This window comes from Microcaecilia unicolor, chromosome 7, assembly GCF_901765095.1.
Source record: "Microcaecilia unicolor chromosome 7, aMicUni1.1, whole genome shotgun sequence".
Classification (NCBI taxonomy): domain Eukaryota; kingdom Metazoa; phylum Chordata; class Amphibia; order Gymnophiona; family Siphonopidae; genus Microcaecilia; species Microcaecilia unicolor.
The window spans coordinates 117,758,630-117,781,126 of record NC_044037.1 but is presented as its reverse complement, the minus strand read 5'-3'; the positions used below and the strand labels follow the sequence as shown (position 1 = coordinate 117,781,126).

General features: G+C 43.4%; 1 protein-coding gene and 1 pseudogene across 1 annotated transcript in view; both read right to left on the bottom strand.

The window, feature by feature from the left end:
* SRCAP (Snf2 related CREBBP activator protein) overlaps positions 1-22,497 on the bottom strand; it is a gene marked incomplete at its 5' end in the record, with an annotated part of 948,600 nt that overhangs the window by 764,611 nt on the left and 161,492 nt on the right. The window lies entirely within an intron of this gene.
* On the bottom strand, positions 9,333-10,151 carry LOC115474342 (annotated as a pseudogene).

Sequence of the window (22,497 nt, the reverse complement as noted above, 5' to 3'; positions counted from 1 at the left end):
GTCACATAACAGAGCGGCGAGACAGCCACCATCACAGCAAGAGCTCACACAAACAGCAATCCGAGGAAAAACTGCACCACCATCCAGGAAGTAACATATGCCTGGGAGTGACAGAGCCACGTAGAAGTACGGTGGAACATAGAGAATCTGATAGGTGACAAGCCCAGGACCACAAGGAGCCACAATGGCAAAAGAACCCCATTCATAAAGTGCTCAGACTGCATTTCAATCTACGGTACTGAACATCTAAGAATTACCCCTCCCTCTACAGGGATAGTTATTTTCTTCCTGGCCACTATCAAAGCATCCAATTTAGGAAATAAGCGTATCCAGCTTTTTTTGGAGGACTGGATACAGCTTGGACAATGCTCAAATCATTCTTAGGTTAGAACAGTGTTTTTCAACCAGTGTGCCACAGCTGCTCCACAGGTGTGTCGTGGGAATTTTCTGGCACTCCTGTCCCATCCCCAGACAGCAACCTGGCATTATAAGATTTCTTCTATAGCGGTCGTTGTAGAGAAGTCCCATTCAAGCAGCCCCTGTGCTGCCTTGGAGGAGGGAGGTCTCTTAGAAGGAGAGCATCACCCTGGTGAATTAGGAAGTACACCTGTAGCCAGGATCTGCCCACCAGAAGACGTACTATTCTCTCTCGCAATGAGAATACGTCTCCCAGAACTTCTGCCTAGGCGGGAAGGGTTAGGACAGCTGTTGTTGGTGATTCACTTATTAGGCATAAAGATAGATGAGTGGCTGGTGGACATGAGGAACATCTGGTGACATGCCTGCCTGGTGCAAAGGAGGCGGCCCTCATGTGTCACCTAGATAGCATCTTAGATAGTGCTGGGGAGAAGCAGGCTGTCTTGGTACATGTGGGTACCAATGACATAGGAAAATGTGGGAGTGAGGTTCTGGAAGCCAACTTTAGGCTCTTAGATATAAAGCTGAAGTCCAGATAATACAGGGTACCATTTTCAGAGATTCACCCCACTCCACAAACAGGACTCAAAAGGCAGGCAGAGATCTGAACTCTCAAATCATGGTTGAGACGATGGTGCAGGCATGAGGGATTTAGATTTGTTAGGAACTGAGCAACATTTTGGGAAAGGGGGAAATGTTCCGAAAGGATGGGCTCCACCTTAACCGGGATGGCTGCTGGCGTTAACTTTTAAAAAGGAAATAGAGCAGCTTTTAAATGGGGGGGGGGGGGGGGGGAAGCAGACAGTCACCTAGAAATGCACAGTTCCATGTGGAGTATCCTTGAAGGATACTATGAAACAGGGCATTAAAGGAATCCCAGTAGAGAGGTTTAAACAATGCTGAAAGTAAGCTTGGTGTGCTTAATGAGAGAGCAAGATAAAGGATGCACATTATCCGCTTCAACTTCTAAGCAGATTGTAGATCAAAGGAAAAAACACAATTTGAAGTGCCTGTATACAAATGCTAGAAGTCTAAAATTTAAGATGGGAGAGTTAGAATATATAGCACTAAATCATTAGGTATATTATAATAGGCATCTCAGAGATTTGGTGGAAAGAGGATAATCTGAGAAGTTCTGAGAGAACAGGACATTTCTCTGGTAAGTGAACACTATTTTGCTTTCTGCTTTGGGAACTTAAAGATTGGGGTTTAAAGGAGGAATTGTAGGTTAGTGATAGGCAGAATAAAAACATAAAAACAGCAAACTTTATCAACTAATCTCCATACTATTTTCCATCTAGTTTTAAAAGTGGAACTTTTACCACAACATTAACAGATAGCTTCTAGCAGGCACTGCAGGACCTAGTTTAGTATTTTGGAAGGGAGAGGGAGAGAAAGAGAGAGGGAGGGAGAGAAAGAGAGAGGGGGGGGGAGGGAGAGAGAGGGAGAGAGAAAGAAAAGTAGGTGTTATTAGCTAGTTTCCATAGTGTACAACCCTTTTCCTATAATTTTAAACTGAAATTTTCTCTAGACGTATATATTTTTGCATAGTTTTAAACTGAAACCTTTTCTAGAGGTAGAAACTTAACAGCCAAAAAACTATAACACCTGGAGGGAAGGCTCAAATCTTGTTCTAAAAAGACAGTTATTTTCTGTTCTTGGTTACAGGAGAGGTAGCACTGCCACTGACCTCAATTAGGTGTTAATTAAGGTATGAGGAAGTAAAATATTTGCATAGGTTACTGAGTTAGCATAAAAAAGCATGTTTTGAAAAAGTTCCCTTAAATTCAAAACTATACAAAGAGGAAGGTCCCACTGAACTTTCTTTCTGAGAAGTTCAGAGAAAAGAGGACATTTCTCTGGTAAGGGAACAATATTTTATATTTTGCTTTGTGCTTTGAGAACTTAAAGATTGGGGTTTAAGGGAGGAACTGTAGGTTAGTGATAGACAGAATAAAAATATAAAACAGCAAACTTTATCAACTAATCTCCATACTCTTTTCTCCTAGTTTTAAAACAAACTTTGAACCACATTAACAGATAACCTCTAGAAAGCACTGCAGGACCTAGTTTAGTCTTCCCATCCACCCTCCCCAACACCTGCCCACACCTAGCACAACTCTTCATTTATAGTCAGTTTTTGTAATTAGGAAAACAAGCAAGGCGTGCTCTTAATACATTTCATTACCATCTAACAAGGAAACACTAAATAAATCACATAATATATCACATAAACTAATTCACATTTTCATATTAGGCTAATATCATTAATACTTTAGCAAGTTTTAAATTATTGAAAAACTAAAAAATACTAGAGTCAGCAGTCCAGCAGTGAGAGAGGTGCTATACAGTACTTTCAATTGATTGTCGCATGTATGATTATCTCCCGGTTGGTGAGCGGTTATGTGTGTGTGCCTGATGCAAAGAGCTTCTAGCTCTCAGAGAACGGGTCCATTCTCTTGAGGCTAGAGTAGCAGACTTGGTGGAGCTGAGGGAGACAGAGAGGTACATAAAGGAGACCTACAGGGATGTTGTAGAGAAGTCCCATCTCTAGTCTGGTAGACCCTGTGCTACCTTGGAGAAGGAAGGTCTCCTAGAAGGAGAGCATCACCCTGGTGAAACCAGGGGATGTACTATCCTTTCGCACCGAGCATACGACTCCAAGTTCTGCCCAAAAGGGAAGGGTTAGGATAGCTGTTGTAGCTGGTGATTCGATTAGGCATATACATAGCTGAGAGGCTGGTGGACGTGAGGATAGCCTGGTAACTTGCATGCCTGGTGCGAAAGTGGCGGACCTCACGCATGACCTAGATAGTGCTGGGCAGGAGACGGCTATCTTAGTACACGTGGGTACCAATGATATAGGAAAATGTGGGAGAGATGCTCTGGAAGACAAATTTAGGCTCTTAGGTAGAAAGCTCAAATTCAGAAACTCTAGGGTAGCATTTTCTGAAGTGCTATCCGTTCCACAAGCAGAGCCCAAGAGAAAGCAGAGCTCGGTAGTTTCAATGCATGGATGAGATGATGGTACAGGGAGGTTAGATTTGTTAGGAACTGGGCAATAATCTGGGAAAGGGGGAGCCTATTCCGAAAGGATGGGCTCCACCTTAACCAGGGTGGGACCAGGCTACTGGAATTGGCATTTAAAAAGGAGATAGAGCAGCTTTTAAACTAGAAACTGGGGGAAGGCCGACAGTTGCTCAAAAATACATAGTTCGGAATAAGGTATCTTTCAAAGATATCACCAATACAGGGAAAACAGGGTATCCCGATAGTGAGGTTGCAAAAGAGACCGTAGTAGATCAGATGTCTTTAAATAAAAATCAGACAAAAGATTGCAAACTAATACTGTCAACAACTGAGCATGATGTAAAAAGGAACAAGAAACAGTTTGAAATGTCTATATGCAAATTTCAGAAGCCTGCCTGGTGCAAAGGTTGCAGACCTCACACATCACCTAGATAGGATTTTAGATAGTGCTGGGGAGGAGCCGGCTGTCTTGGTACATACAGGTACCAATGACATAGGAAAATGTGGGAGCAGCTGGTACAGGATCCAACAAGAGAAGTACAAATTCTAGACCTAGTCCTTAGTGGAGTGCATGATCTGGTGCAGGATGTAATGGTGCTGAGGCCACTTGATAGTGATCATAATATGATCAGATTTGATAATAGCTTTGCATTAAGTATACGCAGGAAATCCAATACATTAGCATTTAACTTTAAAAAAGGAGACTATGATAAAATGAGAAGAACGGTGGGAAAAAAAAGCTTAGAGGAGAGGCTGCAGGATCAAAAATGTACATCAGTCGTGGATGCTGTTCAAAAATACCACCCTGAAAGCCCAGGCCAAATATATTCAATGTATTAGAGCTAAAAGAAAATCCTTCAGAAAATGGAAGAATAAACCGACTGAAAACAATAAAAAACAGCATAAGGAATGTCAAGTCAAATGCAAAATGCTAATAAGGAAGGCAGAGAGGGATTTTGAAAAAAAGATTGCGTTGGAGGCAAAAACGCATAACATTTTTTTTTTGGTATATTAAAAGCAGGAAGCTGGCAAAAGAATCGGTTGGACCACTACAAGACCGAGAGGTAAAAGGGGCAATCAAGGAAGACAAAGCCATAGCGGAGAGATTAAATGAATTCTTTGCTTCCGTCTACACCTAGGAAGATTTGGGAGATATACCAGTGCCAGAAATGGTATTCAAAGCTGGCGAGTTGGAGAAACTGAATGAAATCTCTATAAACCTGGAGGATGTAATGGGGCAGTTCTACAAATTGAAGAGTAGCACATCTCCTGGACCGGATGGTATCCATCCCCGAGTACTGATAGAATTGAAATATGAACTTACGGAACTATTGCTAGTAATATGTAATTCATCTTTAAAACTGAGCATGGTACCGGAAGATTGGAGGGTGGCCAATGCAACGCCATTTTTTTTTTTTTTTTTTTTTTAATTCCAGAGGAGATGCAGGAATTATAGAAAGGTACACCTCACATTGGTGCCAGGCAAAATTGTAGAGAATATTATAAACAACAAAATTACAGCACATATTCAAAAGCATGAATCAATGAGACAAAGTCAACATGGATTTAGTGAAGGGAAATCGTGCCCCACCAATCTATTACATTTCTTTGAAGGGGTGAACAAATGTGGATAAAAGTGAGCCGGTTGATATTGTGTATCTAGATTTTCAAAAGGCATTTGACCAAGTACCGCATGAAGGACTCCAGTGGAAATTGGAGAGCCATGGGATAGGAGGTAGTGCCCTTTTGTGGATTAAAAACTGGTTAAAAGACAGAAAACAGAGAATAGAGTTAAATGGGCAGTATTCTCAAAGGAGAAGGGTAGTTACTGGGATTTCCCAGAGGTCTGTCCTGGGACCACTGCTTTTTAACATATTTATAAATGATCTAGAGATGGGAGTAACTAGTGAGATAATTAAATTTACTGACAACACACAGTTATTCAAAGTTGTTAAATCCCAAGAGGATTGTGAAAAATTATAAGCGGACCTACGAGACTGGGCATCTAAATGGCAGATGATGTTTAATGTGAGCAAGTGCAAAGTGATGCATGTGTGAAAGAGGAACCCGAATTACAGCTACATAATGCAAGGTTCCACGTTAGGAGTCACCGACCGGGAAATGGATCTAGGTGTTGTCGTTGATTATACTTTGAAACCCTCTGCTCAGTGTGCTGCTGCAGCTAAGAAAACAAATAGAATGTTAGGTATTATTAGGAAAGGAATGGAAAACAAAAATGAGGGCGTTATAATGCCTTTATATCGTTCCATGGTATGACCGCACCTCGAAAATTGTGTTCAATTCTGGTCACCACATCTCTAAAAACATAGTAGAATTAGAAAAAGGCACAGAGAAGGGCGACGAAAATGATAAAGAGGATGAGACGATTTCCCTGTGAGGAAATGCTAAAGCGGCTAGGGCTCTTTACCGTGGAGAAAGGACGGCTGAGGGGAGCGTTTGTTTACTCATCAAAAATACTAGGACTAGTGGGCATTCAATGAAAGTACAAAGTAGTAAATTTAAAACGAATCTGAGAAAATTTTTCTTCACTCAACATAGAATTCATTGCCTGAGAATGTGGTAAAGGCAGTTAGCTTAACAGACTTTAAAAAAAGGTTTGGACGGCTTCCTAAAGGAAAAGTCCATAGACCATTATTAAAATGGACTTGGGGAAAATCCACTGCTTATTATCTTAAAGAGGGAATTGAGTAAAATAAAATAAAAATAAACATTCTAAACATTCCATGTGTGAAGAAAAGGAGTATTCTTGCAGGGCTGGACAACCATCCATCGGGCCACAAGGAACAGATGAATGAAGAAATGTTTACAGAGACTGGGAAAGCTGGCAAATTGGGCAGCTCCATAATAATGGGTAATTTAAATTTTCCTGATGTTGACTGGATAAATGTTACATCATGAAGTGCCAGATAGATAAAATTTCTAGATATACTAAACGATTGCTTCTTGGACCAGCTGGTCCAAGAGCAACAAGAAGGGGAATCATTTTCGATCTGATCATTGGTGGCATGGAGGGCATAGTGCAAGAGGTGTGGTGTTGTGTCCCCTGGGAATCAGTGATTATAACATGATCAAGTCTGAGCTACTATCTGGGATGAACCTGCAAAGGAAATCTGTTATAGCTGCATTTAATTTTTGAAAGGGCGACTATAAAAAAAAATGAGAACAATGGATAAAAAGAAACTAAAAGGATCAGCAGCAATGGTTGGGACACTAAATCAGGCATGGACATTATTCAAAAATATCACCTTGGAAGCCCAGTCCACATGCATCCCACGTATTTGCAAAGGTGGAAAGAGGAGGAAACGTCAGCCAGCATGGTTAAAAGGTGAAGTAAAAGCGGCCATAACAGTCAAAAGATCGTCCTTCAAAGAATAGAAAAATGACCCAAATGAAGAAAACAAGAAGCAACATAAGAACTGGCAAGTTAGATGCAAAGCATTAATAAAGAAGGCTAAAAGAGAATGTGAAGAGAAACTTGCTGCAGAGGCTAAAACTCACAGTAACAACTTTTTCAGGTATATCAGAACCAGAAAGCCTGCGAGAGAATACTTTCTAGATCACTAGATCACTAAGGAGCAAAAGATGCGCTCAGGGAGGACAAGGCCATAGTGGAGAAAATAATTAATTCTTTGCTTCTGTCTTTACGGAAGAAGATGTAAGAAATAAGCCTGTACAGGAAATAGTTTTCAAGGGTGATAATGTGGAGGAGAAGAACTGAAAGAAATCTCGGTGAACCTGAAAGATGTACTGAGCCAAACTGACAAATTAAAACGTAGTAAAATCACCTGGACTGGATGGCATACATCCAAGGGTCCTCAAAGAACTCAATCATGAAATTGCTGATCCTGTCATTAAAATCATCTGTAGTACCTGAAGTTTGGAGAGTGTCCAATGTGACATCAATTTTTAAAAAGGGTTCCAGGGGTGATCCAGGAAATTATTGGCCGGTAAGCCTGACATCCGTGCCGGGCAGAATAATGGAAACTATTATAAAGAATAAAATTATAGAACACGTAGACAATCATAGTTTAATGAGACAAAGTCAGCATAGGTCCAGCCGAGGGAAGTGTTGCCTCACCAGTTTGCTTCATTTCTTTGAAGACATGAATAAACATGTGGATAAAGGTAAGCCAGTTGATGTCGTGTATCTAGATTTTCAGAAAGTTTTTGATAAAGTTCCTCATGAGAGACTCCTGAGAAAATTAAAGAGCCATGGGATAGGAGGCAAGGTTCTGGTGTGGATTAGGAATTGGTTATTGGACAGAAAAGAAAGGGTAGGGTTTAATGGTCAAAGGAAGGGGGTGAACAAGTGGAGTGCTGAAGGGATCTGTACTGGGGCCAGTGCTATTTAACATATTTATAAATCATATGGAAATCAGAACAATGAGTGAGGTGATTCAATTTGCAGATGATACAAAACTATTCAAAGGTTGTTAAAACACGTGCGGACTGTAAAATATTGAAGACCTTAGGAAATTGGAAGACTGGGCGTCCAAATGGCAGATGAAATTTAATGTGGACAAATACAAGGTGATGCACATTGGAAACATAGTTACCTGATGCTAGGGTCCAACTTGGGGGTCAGCACTCAAGAAAAAGATCTGGGTGTTGTCGTAGACAATAAGCTGAAATCTGCACAGTGTGTGGTGGCAGCGGCAGCTAAAAAGCAAACAGAATGCTAGGAATTATTAGGAAAGGGATGGTGAAGAAGACCGAAAATACTACAATGCCTTTGTATCACTCCATGGTGCGTTCACACCTTGCGTTCAGTTCTGGTCACCGTATCTCAAAAAATATATAGTGGAATTAGAAAAGGTTCAAAGAAGAGCGATTAAAATGATAAAGGGGATGAACTCCTCTCGTATGAGGAAAGGCTAAAGAGGTTAGGGCTCTTCAGCTTGGAAAAGGGGTGGATGAAGGGAGATATGATTGAGGTCTGCAAAATCCTGAGTGGTGTAGAATGAGTAGAAATAAGTCGAGCTTTTACTCGATCCAAAAGTACAAAGACTAGGGAACACTTGCGGAAGTTACATAGAAATACTTTTAAAACAAATAGGAGGAAATATTTTTTCACTCAACGAATAGTTAAGCTCTGGAATTCTTTGCCAGAGGATGTGGTAATAGCGTTAGTGTACCTGAGTTTAAAAAAGGTTTGGACAAATTCCTGGAGGAAAAGTCCATAGTCTGCTATTGAGACAGACATGAGAAGCAACTGCTTGCCCTGGGATTTGTGGTATGGAGCGTTGCCACGATTTGGGTTTCTGCAAGGTACTTGTGACCTGGCTTGGCCACTGTTAGGAAAACAGAATACTGGGCTAGATGGACCATTGGGCTGACACAGTATGGCTACTCTTATGTTCTTATGGTCAGCAGCAACAGGCAGCGATTCAGACAGCCTGCTAGCACCAAACCCCGAGTCTGCTCTCTGACGTAACTTACTGCTTCTGCATTGGTGGGAAGCATCGGAGAGCAGGCTGTTTGAATCGCCTCCCATTTCTGCCACCGCCCGCTGCCTCTGACCACGATAGGAAAAAAGGTGAGGGGAAAACAGACAGGCTAAATTCTCCAGTTTGTATACCCAGAAACTGTGAGGAAGTTAATGGATCCTTCATTCTAATTCTTTGGGTTTTTTTGAGAATAACAAAACATTTAATTAATTTAAATATAGGCTGAAAACGCACCTGATTCATAGACTTTCATACAGCAGAAAGGGGCAGGCTGGAGAAGGGAAGGTAAGAGAAAGATTCTATAGGAAGTGTCCTGTCAGGGAAAGGAGCATAGGGAAAGATTTTTTTTTAAGGACAGCCCTTCAATCTTGGCTTTCTGTCTTGAAAACATCTGTGGATCGTGTGTGTGTGTGTGTGTTAGGGGCATTTCATGCAGTCTGGCTGTGGATCAGCTGACTGTTTTGATAGAGCTTCCTGCAGCTGTAGCTGGTAGGCCATATGATGGATCTTGAATCCATATAAGCTGTGCACAAACTGATTGGCTGGTCGCACCATGAAAAGCATGTGAGGGAAGCCAGTGCCAAAGTATGCACCATCTGTATGGTGGTGCCAGTAAGACATGGGGCTTGGGGGTGTATAAGTCCATGCATTTGGGGAAATAGAATTTCACCATTGCTTCTCCAGGGATGTCATATAATCCAATGGGGAACATGGGCTGGTTCTCGCAGAAAACCCCAGGACAATACTCAAAATATCCCAGCTGGTTTTTCTTGAGCATCTGGGCAATACCATGGTTGGTGAGGATGTAGCAAGCATGGATCAGACCGCACAACATTTCAGCTGCCTGCTCTATCAAGTCACTCTGGTTTGGGTTGCTCTTCATCTGGCTCCAAGTCGAGGATCAAGTGGCACTTGCTCGTTTAGCGCAGTCAGGTTAAACTTGTCCTGAATGTAGTCTTCACCCACCTCACAGAATTCATTGCACCGTAGACCACAGAACCAGGAGATCGAAGAGACCTCGTTTGAGCTGCTCATGTTTGTGTATTCCTCGGAGTGTCAATACAAAGAGGAGCGTCTTAGGCACTGGAGGTATTGAATTTATAGTCTCGAGGTTCAGAAGAAGAAGGAAGCGTGTTAATAACGAGGATTTCTTTTTCCTGGCTCGCCTTTCTGTTTTCTACCTTCTCTTGTCAGCGTCCATGTCGCCCTCTGCTTTGCGTCACCTCAGGTGTCCATGCTCCAGCATGTCGACCAGGGAAAAATATTAATTCTACTTTAACTTGGCCATGCATTATTAACTGGTTCAGTTATAGTGAGTCCTTGGGTTTGATGTGTGGGTTCCAGTGGCAGTTTGCTAGTTCTCATTACAAATTTTAACCAGATTATTACATAGTGAAAATTGTGTGGGAAATGTGGGATACAAATTATGCAACAAATAAAAATTCATGTTTTGTCCATTCTGGTATGATACCATTATTGTGTCATTACGGGGTTAGTTCTATATAAATGTGTGCCTGGTGAGCATCTATTATAAAGGAATTTAGGCATAAAGATCTATAGATTGCATGCAGTGATGTGGTCACCACTAGCACTGTGGTGGGTGGGGTGGGAGTAGGGGGTATTCGCTTTAAAAATTTTGTTTTTGAATGGCTTATTTCTGGCTAATTTCATTATCTTTTAAATATATTGCTGCCATTTTGCCAACTTGTTTCTTCAATAAAAATATTCAACTATAAAGATAACACAATGATTAAAAATGTAACTATTGAACTTTAAAAACAATCTTAATACTCATTTGTTAAATGATAAAATATATATACTTAAATATTCAAAAACTCTTGAGGTTTGGTGATTAATGAGGTGATTAATGAGGAAAGCTTCTCTTTATGAACAAACTCAGCTGCCATAGGGTTATTAACCTCTTCAGAAATAGTTCCCTTTCCTATAAAAATTCTCTATTATCTTTCTGGAACTACAGATAAAGCTAATTCAGAGCAAGGACAAGGTGGCAAACAATCTCTAAGACTGGAGGATGATCTAACTTCCTATGCTTTGAAAGCATGGCTTCTTGAAGGAGATAAGGAGAACTAGGAGGCTCTTGAGAAGAGTGGGTTCTTTTCAAAAAAGTAAGTACGTAAGTATTGCCATACTGGGACAGACCAAAGGTCCATCAAGCCCAGCATCCTGTTTCCAACAGTGGGAAATCCAGGTCACAAGTACCTAGCAAGATTCCCAAAACAGTACAATACATTTTATGATGCTTACTCTAGAAACAAGCAGTGGATTTTCCCCAAGTCCATTTTATTTATTTGTTGCATTTGTATCCCACATTTCCCACAGTTGCAGGCTCAATGTGGCTTACATTATGCCGTAATGGCGATCGCCATTTCCGGAATGAGAAATACAAAGTGGTATTGCATTAAAGTTCATAAATGATAGAGTAAGTTAGATAATCAGTTCATTTCCAGCGTGAGAAATAATTTGGTAGTGCGGTAACGTTCATTAGTGACAGAATGATTGGAGCAGTCAGGTATAGAGAGTTCAGTTTTGTCAGGTTCTGGTAGAGTTTCGTTGTCAGTATTTAGGATGGATCATTGTGGTATGTTGTTTTAACAGGTTGGTCTTTAGTAATTTTCGGAAGGTTGTTAGGTCATGCATTGTTTTTATGACATTTGGTAGTGCATTCCATAGTTGCGTGCTGATGTAGGAGAAGCTGGATGCATATATTGATTTATATTTAAGTCCTTTGCAACTGGGGTAATGGAGAATATTAGGAATAATTGTGTTTGCCATGAAGCTAGGCTAGGGTATTGGTTATGTTGAAACATATAAGACAGACGGCAACATTGGTTTATTGTCTTTTGATAAAGTATGTACTTAACAGAAAGGCCTTTAGTAATTTACAGAATCTCAGATAATCTTCTAAGTACTTTAATTGCTTGGGTAGAGAATTTCAAAGTTCTGTACTCTGATATATAAAGCCTGCAACAAGGATTGATTTGTAAGAAAGACCGTTGCAGTTTGGATAATGGAGTGTGAGGTATTCTCTAGATGTTTTTACTGTATTATGTGAAGGCTATTGCATGTAGGAGGGTGATCACGCATATTTTAAAGGTGATCCTGGCATTTATGGTAAGCCAGTGAAGTTTTAACAAGAAGCCTTCTCAAAGCAAGGAGCACTACATACAAGGCGGGCAGCACTATTTTGTGCTGTTTGTAATTTTTTTAAGGAGTGAGATTTTAATATCTACATATATAGCATTATAATAATCAAATATGGATAGTACTAGAGATTGGGTGATAGTACGGACTGTAGAGTTTGGGAAGAAAGGACACATCCTTTTTAATTTCTATAGAGTACAGAAGATGCTCACCTTTGAGACCTGAGCTTCGAATGATAAATGCTGGCAATCCAGTTTAAGTACATAAGTGTTGCCATACTGAGTCAGACCAAAGGTCCATCAAGCCCAGTGCCAATAATTGATTGTTAGCATCCAATTATTGGTACTAAATGGAAAATTATACAATTAAACTGTGCATGCAAACTGGGCACATGCCAAAATTTACATGTGCAATTTTTAGCGCCATATATAGAATTAGGGAAGTAACGTACAGAATAATGGGAAAGAATCTCTCAGCCTATTTGGTTTAAAATAAACAAAATTAGACTACATTATTGAACCATTAAGACAGTTTATGTAAAACAGTGATTGATGTAATGTTTTTATTTACAGTTTTCAGTCCACACAATCTCCTAAACTTTTTAACCACCCTCTTTTCTTAGAAACCTCTCTTCGAATTTGATGTCTTTTGGGTGGCAGAGGTGCTCGAGTTGGATACCTACCTGAAACATGATACTAAAGACTTACCTTTTTAACAAGACTTACAATAATAATCAATAATAGGAACTCCAACACATCACTACTTACTAGATAATCTGTCTATTTTTTTTATCTATTGAATTGGATAATCTGTCTGATTTTTTATCTATTGAATTGGATAATCTGTCTGTTTTCTGTTTCTGATTTATTGAATTGATTATATCCATTATGTTACACTTGTTCTTTATATAACCAACTGTTTTATCTACTCTTGATTGGCGATTGTCAGGATGTATTATTGTAAGCCACACTGAGTCTGCAAATAGGTGGGAAAATGTGGGACACAAATGCAACAAATAAATAAATACCAGGCGGCTGATCTGTGTAAGACACTGTGGCTACCTAAGCCCATTTCTGGTCTGCCTAAAGTAATCAAGGATTCAACTGTACTATGAGGGCCTATGAAGGAAGTTTGACATGTAGTGATAGGTTGACAAACAGCACTGCTTTGCGAATGGCTCATCACTGAAGTAGCCCTTTAGTGGGGGGACCATGAAATCATGGTGCACTTTTTGGGGACTTAATGCTTGTTTGTTCTGATAAACTCTTGTTGTCTTGGTGACTGGATACTGCAGTTTTGACATGATTCTGCTGTGTAATGTAATCTTGCATAGAAACCTGTTGATCTGGAGTTTTATATCTTTTTCCTGGTAAATTATTCAATATGTTTTCTGAATCTGAAGGATTAAATAGTTCTGTGCTTTTAGTCCTTTGGAATCCCATAGCTCTGTCAATAACTGAAGATCTTGCAGTGATACAGTTCTGAGGTTTATTGCTCCATTTCAATCTTTCTTGCCTCCAAATATCTGCCTCTCTTACTGTGGAACAATCCATGATATATCACCACAGTTTTCTGTCTCTATCTTTTTAAGAAAACATCGCGCATCGAAATAATGGTCCATAGACCATTTTATTTATTTTCTTTATTTTATTGCATTTGTATCCCACATTTTCCCACCTATTTGCGGGCTCAGTGTGGCTTACAATACATTTAATAATGGTCTATGGACTTTTCCTTTAGGAAGTCATCCAAACCTTTTTAAAAAACCCCACTATGCTAGGTGTTTTTTTACCACATTCTCTGGCAACAAATTCCAGGGTTTAATTAGACGTTGAGTGAAGAAATACTTTCACAGATTCATTTTAAATTTACTACTTTGGAGCTTCATTGCGTGCCCCCTAGTCCAAATATTTTTGGAAAGAGTAAACAAGCAATTCACGTCTACCATTCCACTCCACTCATTATTTTATAGACCTCTATTGTATCTCCCCTCAGCCGTCTTTTCTCCAAGCAGAGCCCTAGCTGCTTTAGCCTTTCCTCACAGGAAAATCGTCGCATCCCCTTTATCATTTTCGTCGCCCTTCTCTGTACCTTTCTAATTCCACTATATCTTTTTTGAGATGCGGTGACCAGAATTGTACATAATACTCGAGGTACGATTGCACCATGGAGCGATACAAAGGCATTAAAACATTCTCATTTTTGTTTTCCATTCCTTTCCTAATAATACCTAACATTCTACTTGCTTTCTTAGTTGCTGCCACACACAGAGCAGAGGGTTTCAACGTATCATCAACGATAACACCTAATGACTCCTAATGTGGAACCTTGTATTACATAACTATAATTCGGGCTCCTTTTTCCCCACATGCATCACTCTCACTTACTTACATTAAACATCTGCCATTTAGATGCCCAGTCTTGTAAGGTCCTCTTGTAATTCTTCACAATCCTCTTGCGATTTAACAACTTTGAATAACTTTGTGTCATCAGTAAACTTAATTACCTCACTAATTACTCCCATCTCTAGATAATATATAAATATGTTAAAAAGCAGCGGTCCCAGCACAGAACCCTGAGGAACCCCACTATGTATCCTTCCCCACTGAGAATACTAACCAGTTAACCCAACTCTCTGTTTTCTATCTTTTAACCAGTTTTTAATCCACAATAGGACACTACCTCCTATCCCATGACTTTCCAATTCCTTCAGGAGTCCTTCATGAGGTACTCTGTCAAATGCCTTTTGAAAATCCAGATACACAATATCAACCGGCTCACCTTTATACACGTTCGTTCACCCCTTCAAAGAAATGTAGTAGATTGGTGAGGCAAGATTTCCCTGCACTAAATTCATGTTGACTTTGTCTCATTAATCCATGCTTTTGAATATGCTCTGTAATTTTGTTCTTTATAATAGTCTCTACTATTTTGCCCGGCATTGACGTCAGACTCACCGGTCTGTAATTTCCCGGATCCCCTCTGGAACCTTTTTTAAAAATCGGCGATACATTGGCCACCCTCCAATCTTCTAGTACCACGCTCAATTTTAAGGATAAATTACATACTACTAACAATAGTTCCGCAAGTTCATTTTTCAGTTCTATCAGTACTCTGGGATGAATACCATCCGGTCCAGGAGATTTGCTACTCTTCAGTTTGTAGAACTGCCCCATTACATCCACCGAAGCACAGAATTCATTTAATCTCTCCACTATGGCTTTGTCTTCCTTGATTGCCCCTTTTACCCCTCTGTCATTTAGCGGTCCAACCAATTCTTTTGCCGGCTTCCTGCTTTTAATATACCTAAAAAAAATTTTACTACGTGTTTTTGCTTCCAACGCAATCTTTTTTCAAAGACCCTCTTTGCCTTCCTTATCAGAGCTATGCGTTTGACTCGGCATTCCTTATGCTGCTTATTATTTTCAGTCGATTCCTTCTTCCATTTTCTGAAGGATTTTCCTTTAGCTCTAATAGCTTCCTTCACCTCACTTTTTAACCATGCCGGCTGTCGTTTGGTCTTCTGTCCTCCTTTTTTAATACTTTGAATATATTTGGCCTGGGTTTCCAGGATGGTATTTTTGAACAGCATCCAAGCCTGATGTAAATTTCTGACCTTCGCAGCTGATCCTCCAAGTCTTTTTTTTTTTCCACTCTTCTTCTTCTTTTTGAAAGTTAAACGCTAACGTATTGGATTTCCTGTGTGTACTTACTTCAAGGCCAATATCAAACCTGATCATATTATGATCACTATCAAGTGGCCTCAGCACTATTACATCCTGCACCAGATCATGCACTCCACTAAGGACTAGGTCTAGAATTTGTACTTCTCTTGTTGGATCCTGTACCAGCTGCTCCTACATTTTCCTATGTCATTGGTACCCATATGTACCAAGACAGGCGGCTCCTCCCCAGCACTATCTAAAATCCTATCTAGGTGATGTGTGAGGTCTGCAACCTTTGCACCAGGCAGGCAGGTGACCAGGCGGTCCTCACGTCCACCAGCCACCCAGCTATCTACATGCCTAATAATCGATGCTTGATGAAGCAATAAAACAAATTTAAGAGAAAAAGGAGTAAATTGCCCCTATGGCTGGCTCACTAGATGCAATGAAAGAATGAAGTGAGGTCAAATCACCAAAAGAAGAGAAGGTTGAAGTGCAGGCAGGGAGCTCTCAGCAAGTGTGAAAGATGCACAGGAATCCAAAATGTCGGTTCTCATGCTCTCTAAGAACCAAGTCAGCCCTTGAAGTATACACAAAAACTCCCCCCTGAACTTCAATGTCATCAGGGCCGCTCTTAGGCAGTGGCGACTGGTGTGGGCCTCACGCACAAAGGGGCCCCACGGCGCACCTCAACTCCACCGCCTCCCATCCTGCTCCGGAAGCTCTCCGAGTGAGCCAGACCTCTCCCACAGCCGCTGCTGGCTATCAGCTCTGCACATTATCTCTGCTGCACATAGTTCTGCGGCTCCAGCACCACGCACACCAGCCGTCTCCTCGCCATGACATCACATGACACCGGCCGTAAATGGTCACAGTTGCTAGCTCCTCATCCTCCTAATGCCTCAGCCTGGCCCGCCCACCTGGTCTGCATGCTGTGAATCTCTCCTCGCCACTTGTTCTGTGTGATGCAGCACACCCACCCCCACGATGTAACTTCCTTCCTCCTCAAGGGCTGGCCGCAGCAGAGAGTTCCAGCCTGAGTTGGAGACGGAGTTGGTTGGTGGTTATAATGTATGTATTTTAATTTCACTGTCAGTGAAGTCTATGCCGTTTTTTTATATTATTATGTTTATTACACTTGTTCACTTACCCTCCCCTTCCCTCCCACCCCTTTTCCCTTTTTCCCTCTTCCCTTATTTTGCTCCTTCCCCCTCCACCCCTTTCCTCTCTCCATTTCCACCAGTTTTATGTGCATAACTTCGTACGGTAATGTGTGTATCTGACCCTTCTATCCAAAGATGTATCAATCTTCAAACAGGTATATATGGATATATTTATATCTTTTCTATATATTTTCAGCTATAATGATACTCTATGCCAGTAGGCAGGGCGGCAGGAAGGAGAAGAGGGCAGGGGAGAGGAGGGAAGAATCGCTGGACATGGAGGGGAGGAGAGAATCGATGGACATGAATGGGAGGGCAGGGCAGAGGAGAATTGCTGGACATGGATGGGAAGGGAGGGCAGAGGAGAATCATTGTTCATGGATGGGAGGGGAGAATCGTGGAACATGGATGGGATGGGCGGGCAGAGGAGAATCGCTGGACATAGATGGGAGGAGAGAATCACAGGACATGGAGGGGAGGGGCAGGGGAGAGAGGAGAAATCACTTAGAAGAGACCCTTCCTAAGTCCCGTTTCATTTTTCACGAAAAGGACTTTGTTGCTTGTATCATATATTTTAAAACCTTGGTGGTCTATATGTATATCTATATTATTTTTGGTTATATATATATATATATATACACACACACACATATATTTGTAGCATTTGTATCCCACATTTTCCCACCCATTTGCAGGCACAATGTGGCTTACATTTGCCGTTATGGCGATTGCCATTTCCGGACTTTAGATATGCACATGATTTTGCAATCAAGTGCATATATATATATATATATATATATATATATACAGTGGGGGAAATAAGTATTTGATCCCTTGCTGATTTTGTAAGTTTGCCCACTGACAAAGACATGAGCAGCCCATAATTGAAGGGTAGGTTATTGGTAACAGTGAGAGATAGCACATCACAAATTAAATCCGGAAAATCACATTGTGGAAAGTATATGAATTTATTTGCATTCTGCAGAGGGAAATAAGTATTTGATGCCCCACCAACCAGTAAGAGATCTGGCCCCTACAGACCAGGTAGATGCTCCAAATCAACTCGTTACCTGCATGATAGACAGCTGTCGGCAATGGTCACCTGTATGAAAGACACCTGTCCACAGACTCAGTGAATCAGTCAGACTCTAACCTCTACAAAATGGCCAAGAGCAAGGAGCTGTCTAAGGATGTCAGGGACAAGATCATACACCTGCACAAGGCTGGAATGGGCTACAAAACCATCAGTAAGACGCTGGGCGAGAAGGAGACAACTGTTGGTGCCATAGTAAGAAAATGGAAGAAGTACAAAATGACTGTCAATCGACAAAGATCTGGGGCTCCACGCAAAATCTCACCTCGTGGGGTATCCTTGATCATGAGGAAGGTTAGAAATCAGCCTACAACTACAAGGGGGGAACTTGTCAATGATCTCAAGGCAGCTGGGACCACTGTCACCACGAAAACCATTGGTAACACATTACGACATAACGGATTGCAATCCTGCAGTGCCCGCAAGGTCCCCCTGCTCCGGAAGGCACATGTGACGGCCCGTCTGAAGTTTGCCAGTGAACACCTGGATGATGCCGAGAGTGATTGGGAGAAGGTGCTGTGGTCAGATGAGACAAAAATTGAGCTCTTTGGCATGAACTCAACTCGCCGTGTTTGGAGGAAGAGAAATGCTGCCTATGACCCAAAGAACACCGTCCCCACTGTCAAGCATGGAGGTGGAAATGTTATGTTTTGGGGGTGTTTCTCTGCTAAGGGCACAGGACTACTTCACCGCATCAATGGGAGAATGGATGGTGCCATGTACCGTACAATTCTGAGTGACAACCTCCTTCCCTCCGCCAGGGCCTTAAAAATGGGTCGTGGCTGGGTCTTCCAGCACGACAATGACCCAAAACATACAGCCAAGGCAACAAAGGAGTGGCTCAGGAAGAAGCACATTAGGGTCATGGAGTGGCCTAGCCAGTCACCAGACCTTAATCCCATTGAAAACTTATGGAGGGAGCTGAAGCTGCGAGTTGCCAAGCGACAGCCCAGAACTCTTAATGATTTAGAGATGATCTGCAAAGAGGAGTGGACCAAAATTCCTCCTGACATGTGTGCAAACCTCATCATCAACTACAGAAGACGTCTGACCGCTGTGCTTGCCAACAAGGGTTTTGCCACCAAGTATTAGGTCTTGTTTGCCAGAGGGATCAAATACTTATTTCCCTCTGCAGAATGCAAATAAATTCATATACTTTCCACAATGTGATTTTCCGGATTTAATTTGTGATGTGCTATCTCTCACTGTTACCAATAACCTACCCTTCAATTATGGGCTGCTCATGTCTTTGTCAGTGGGCAAACTTACAAAATCAGCAAGGGATCAAATACTTATTTCCCCCACTGTATATATATATATATATAATTCTCACCACCAACGTTCTACAAGCCTGCCTGCCTGTGTCCGTACCTTTCTTCGCTGAGCTCCGAAGCCCCAGCTGACGTCACTGGACCCATTATGCCGTGATTTGCGGTGTGGACGAATGACGTGATCAAGTTGGAATCTGTTTGTGTGCGTGCGTCTGACGTCGGACGCACGAACACAAACTGATTCAAACTTTATCATTCGTCCAGGCTCCACGCTGCGCGGCCGACAACAGGACTTCGGCTGGTGGGGGTTGGGGTCCCCCGCCAGCACAGGTACGCAGCGTCGGAGTCGGGAAGGGAGGCTCACGACAGGGGGGTCCAGGGGTCAGGAACTACCGGGGGGGGGGGGGTCTAGAAATCAGAGGGAGGTGGGATGTGGGATCTGGAACTCGGAGAGAGAGGGGGGGGGTCTGCAAATCGGAGAGAGGGAGGCTGGAAGGTGAGGTCTGGAACTCGGAGAGCGGAAGAGAGGGCTCTGAAACTCGGATGGAGGGGGTCTGGAACTGGGGGGGGGCTCTGGAATTTGGAGGAGGGGACGAGGGGAGGAGGGGGAATGCACCACCTGTACTAAAACTAAAAAAAAAAACAAAGGTCCACCGAGGGAGTGCCCCACTCTCTGAAGGGCTTGCGTACCACTCTGGATTGGAGCGACCACTCGTGCGATTGCATGAGTCTGCTCAATCTGTTGGCCAGATTGTTGTTTACGCCTGCCAGGTACGCGACTTGGAGAAGCATGCCGTGCTGGCATGCCCAGCGCCACATCCCGACGGCCTCCTGACACAGGGGGCGAGATCCGGTGCCCCCCTGCTTGTTGATGTAGTACATTGCAACCTGATTGTCTGTCCGAATTTGGATAATTTGGAAGGACAGCCGATCTCTGAAAGCCTTCAGCGTTTTCCAGACCGCTCGGAGCTCCAAGAGATTGATCTGAAGACCTGATTCCTGGAGGGACCACACACCTTGAGTGTGGAGCCCATCGACATAAGCTTCCCACCCCAGGAGAGATGCATCCGTCGTCAGCACTTTTTGCAGCTGAGGAATTTGGAACGGGCGTCCCAAGGTCAAATTGGTCTGAATCGTCCACCAGCGCAGCGAATGGCGACAACTGATGGACAGGCGGATAGCATCTTCTAGAATCCCGGTGGCCTGGCACCACTGGGAAGCTAGGGTCCATTGAGCTGATCTCATGTGAAGACGAGCCATGGGAGTCACATGGACTGTGGAGGCCATATGGTCCAGGAGTCTCAACATCTGCCGAGCTGTGATCTGCTGGGACGTTCTGGCCCAGGAGGTGAGGGACAGAAGGTTCTGAGCCATCGCCTAGGGAAAGTAGGCATGAGCCGTCTGTGAATTCAGCAGAGCTCCTATGAATTCTATAGATTGGACTGGCTGGAGATGGGACATCGGGTAATTTATTACAAACCCCAGCAGCTCCAGGAGTTGAATAGTGCACTGCATGGACCGAAGAGCTCCCGCCTCTGAGGTGCTCTTCACCAGCCAATCGTCGAGATACGGGAACACGTGCACCCCCAGCTTGCGAAGGTACGCCGCAACCACTACGAGGCACTTCGTGAAGACTCGTGGCGCAGAGGCGAGCCCAAAGGGCAGCACACAATACTGGAAGTGACGTGTCCCCAGACGGAATCGTAGATACTGTCTGTGAGCTGGCAGTATCAGGATGTGGGTATAAGCATCCTTTAAATCAAGGGAACATAGCCAATCGTCTTTCTGAATCATGGGGAGAAGGGTGCCCAAGGAAAGCATCCTGAACTTTTCTCGCACCAGATATTTGTTCAGGCCTCTCAGGTCTAGGATGGGGCGCATCCCGCATCCCCCTTGTTTTCTTTTCCATAAGGAAGTACCTGCCCTTTCTGCCCGGGTGGCACGGGCTCGACCGCATTGGCGCAGAGAAGGGCGGAGAGTTCCTCTGCAAGTACCTGCCTGTGGTGGGAGCTGAAGGATTGAACTCCCGGTGGGTGGGCAATTTGGTGGGGTGGAGATCAAATTCAGGGTGTATCCACACCGCACTATATGGAGAACCCACTGGTCGGAGGTTATGAGAGGCCACCTTTGGTGAAAAACTGTCAACCTCCCCCCAACCAGCAGGCCGTCCGGCACGGCTACTTTTATGGCGGCTATATTCCCATGAATCCAGTCAAAAGCCCATCCCCTGCTTTTGCTGTAGAGCTGCAGGGGCCTGCTTAGTCACACGCTGTTGACGGAAACGAGCGCGCTGGGACTGTCCCTGTCCCTGAGGAGGCCTTCGGGCCGGCTGGTTGTACCGACGCTTGCTGTAAGCATAGGGTGCAGCCCACCGAGCCCGGGAAAAATGTCCACCTGTGGAGGTGGATGCTGAAGGCGCCCGGTGGGACAGCTTGTCGAGAGCGGTTTCCCGCTGGTGCAGTTGGTCCACCAACTGCTCGATCTTCTCGCCGAAAATATTATCCCCCCGGCAAGGGACATCCGCCAGCCGTTGTTGAGTCTGGTCATAGGCACGCAGCCATGAGAGCCTGCGCATCACTATACCCTGGGCCGCGGCTCTGGATGCCACATCACAGGTGTCATAAATACCCCTGGACAGGAACTTTCTCCATGCCTTCAGCTGCCTGACCACCTCCTGAAAAGGCCTGGACTGCTCCGGCGGGAGCTTGTCAACCAGGTCCGCCAGTTGCCGCACATTGTTCCGCATGTGGATGCTCGTATAGAGCTGGTATGACTGGATTCTGGTCACAAGCATGGAAGAATGATAGGCCTTCCTCCCAAATGAGTTCAGAGTGCGAGACTCCCACCCCGGGAGCGCCGAGGCGGTATCCCTCAAACTCTTGGCTCTCTTGAGAGCAGAGTCCACGACCGCTGAGTCATGTGGCAGCTGAGTCCGCATCAACTCCAGGTCTGTGTGGACTCTGCTTTCTTGGGGATGATGGTGTTAGATAGTGGCTTCAACCAGTTCCGAAGCAGTGTCTCCTTGAGGACATTGTGCAACGGTACCATGGAAGACTCTCTAGGTGGTGATGGATAGTCAAGGACTTCAAGCACCTCAGCCTATCCACGGTGACCACTGGGAAGAGAATGCTAATACACATGTCCCGGACAAAGGAGGCAAAGGAGAGGCTCTCTGGAGGCGAGAGCTTCCTCTCCGGTGAAGGTGTGGGGTCGGAGGAAAGACCCGCA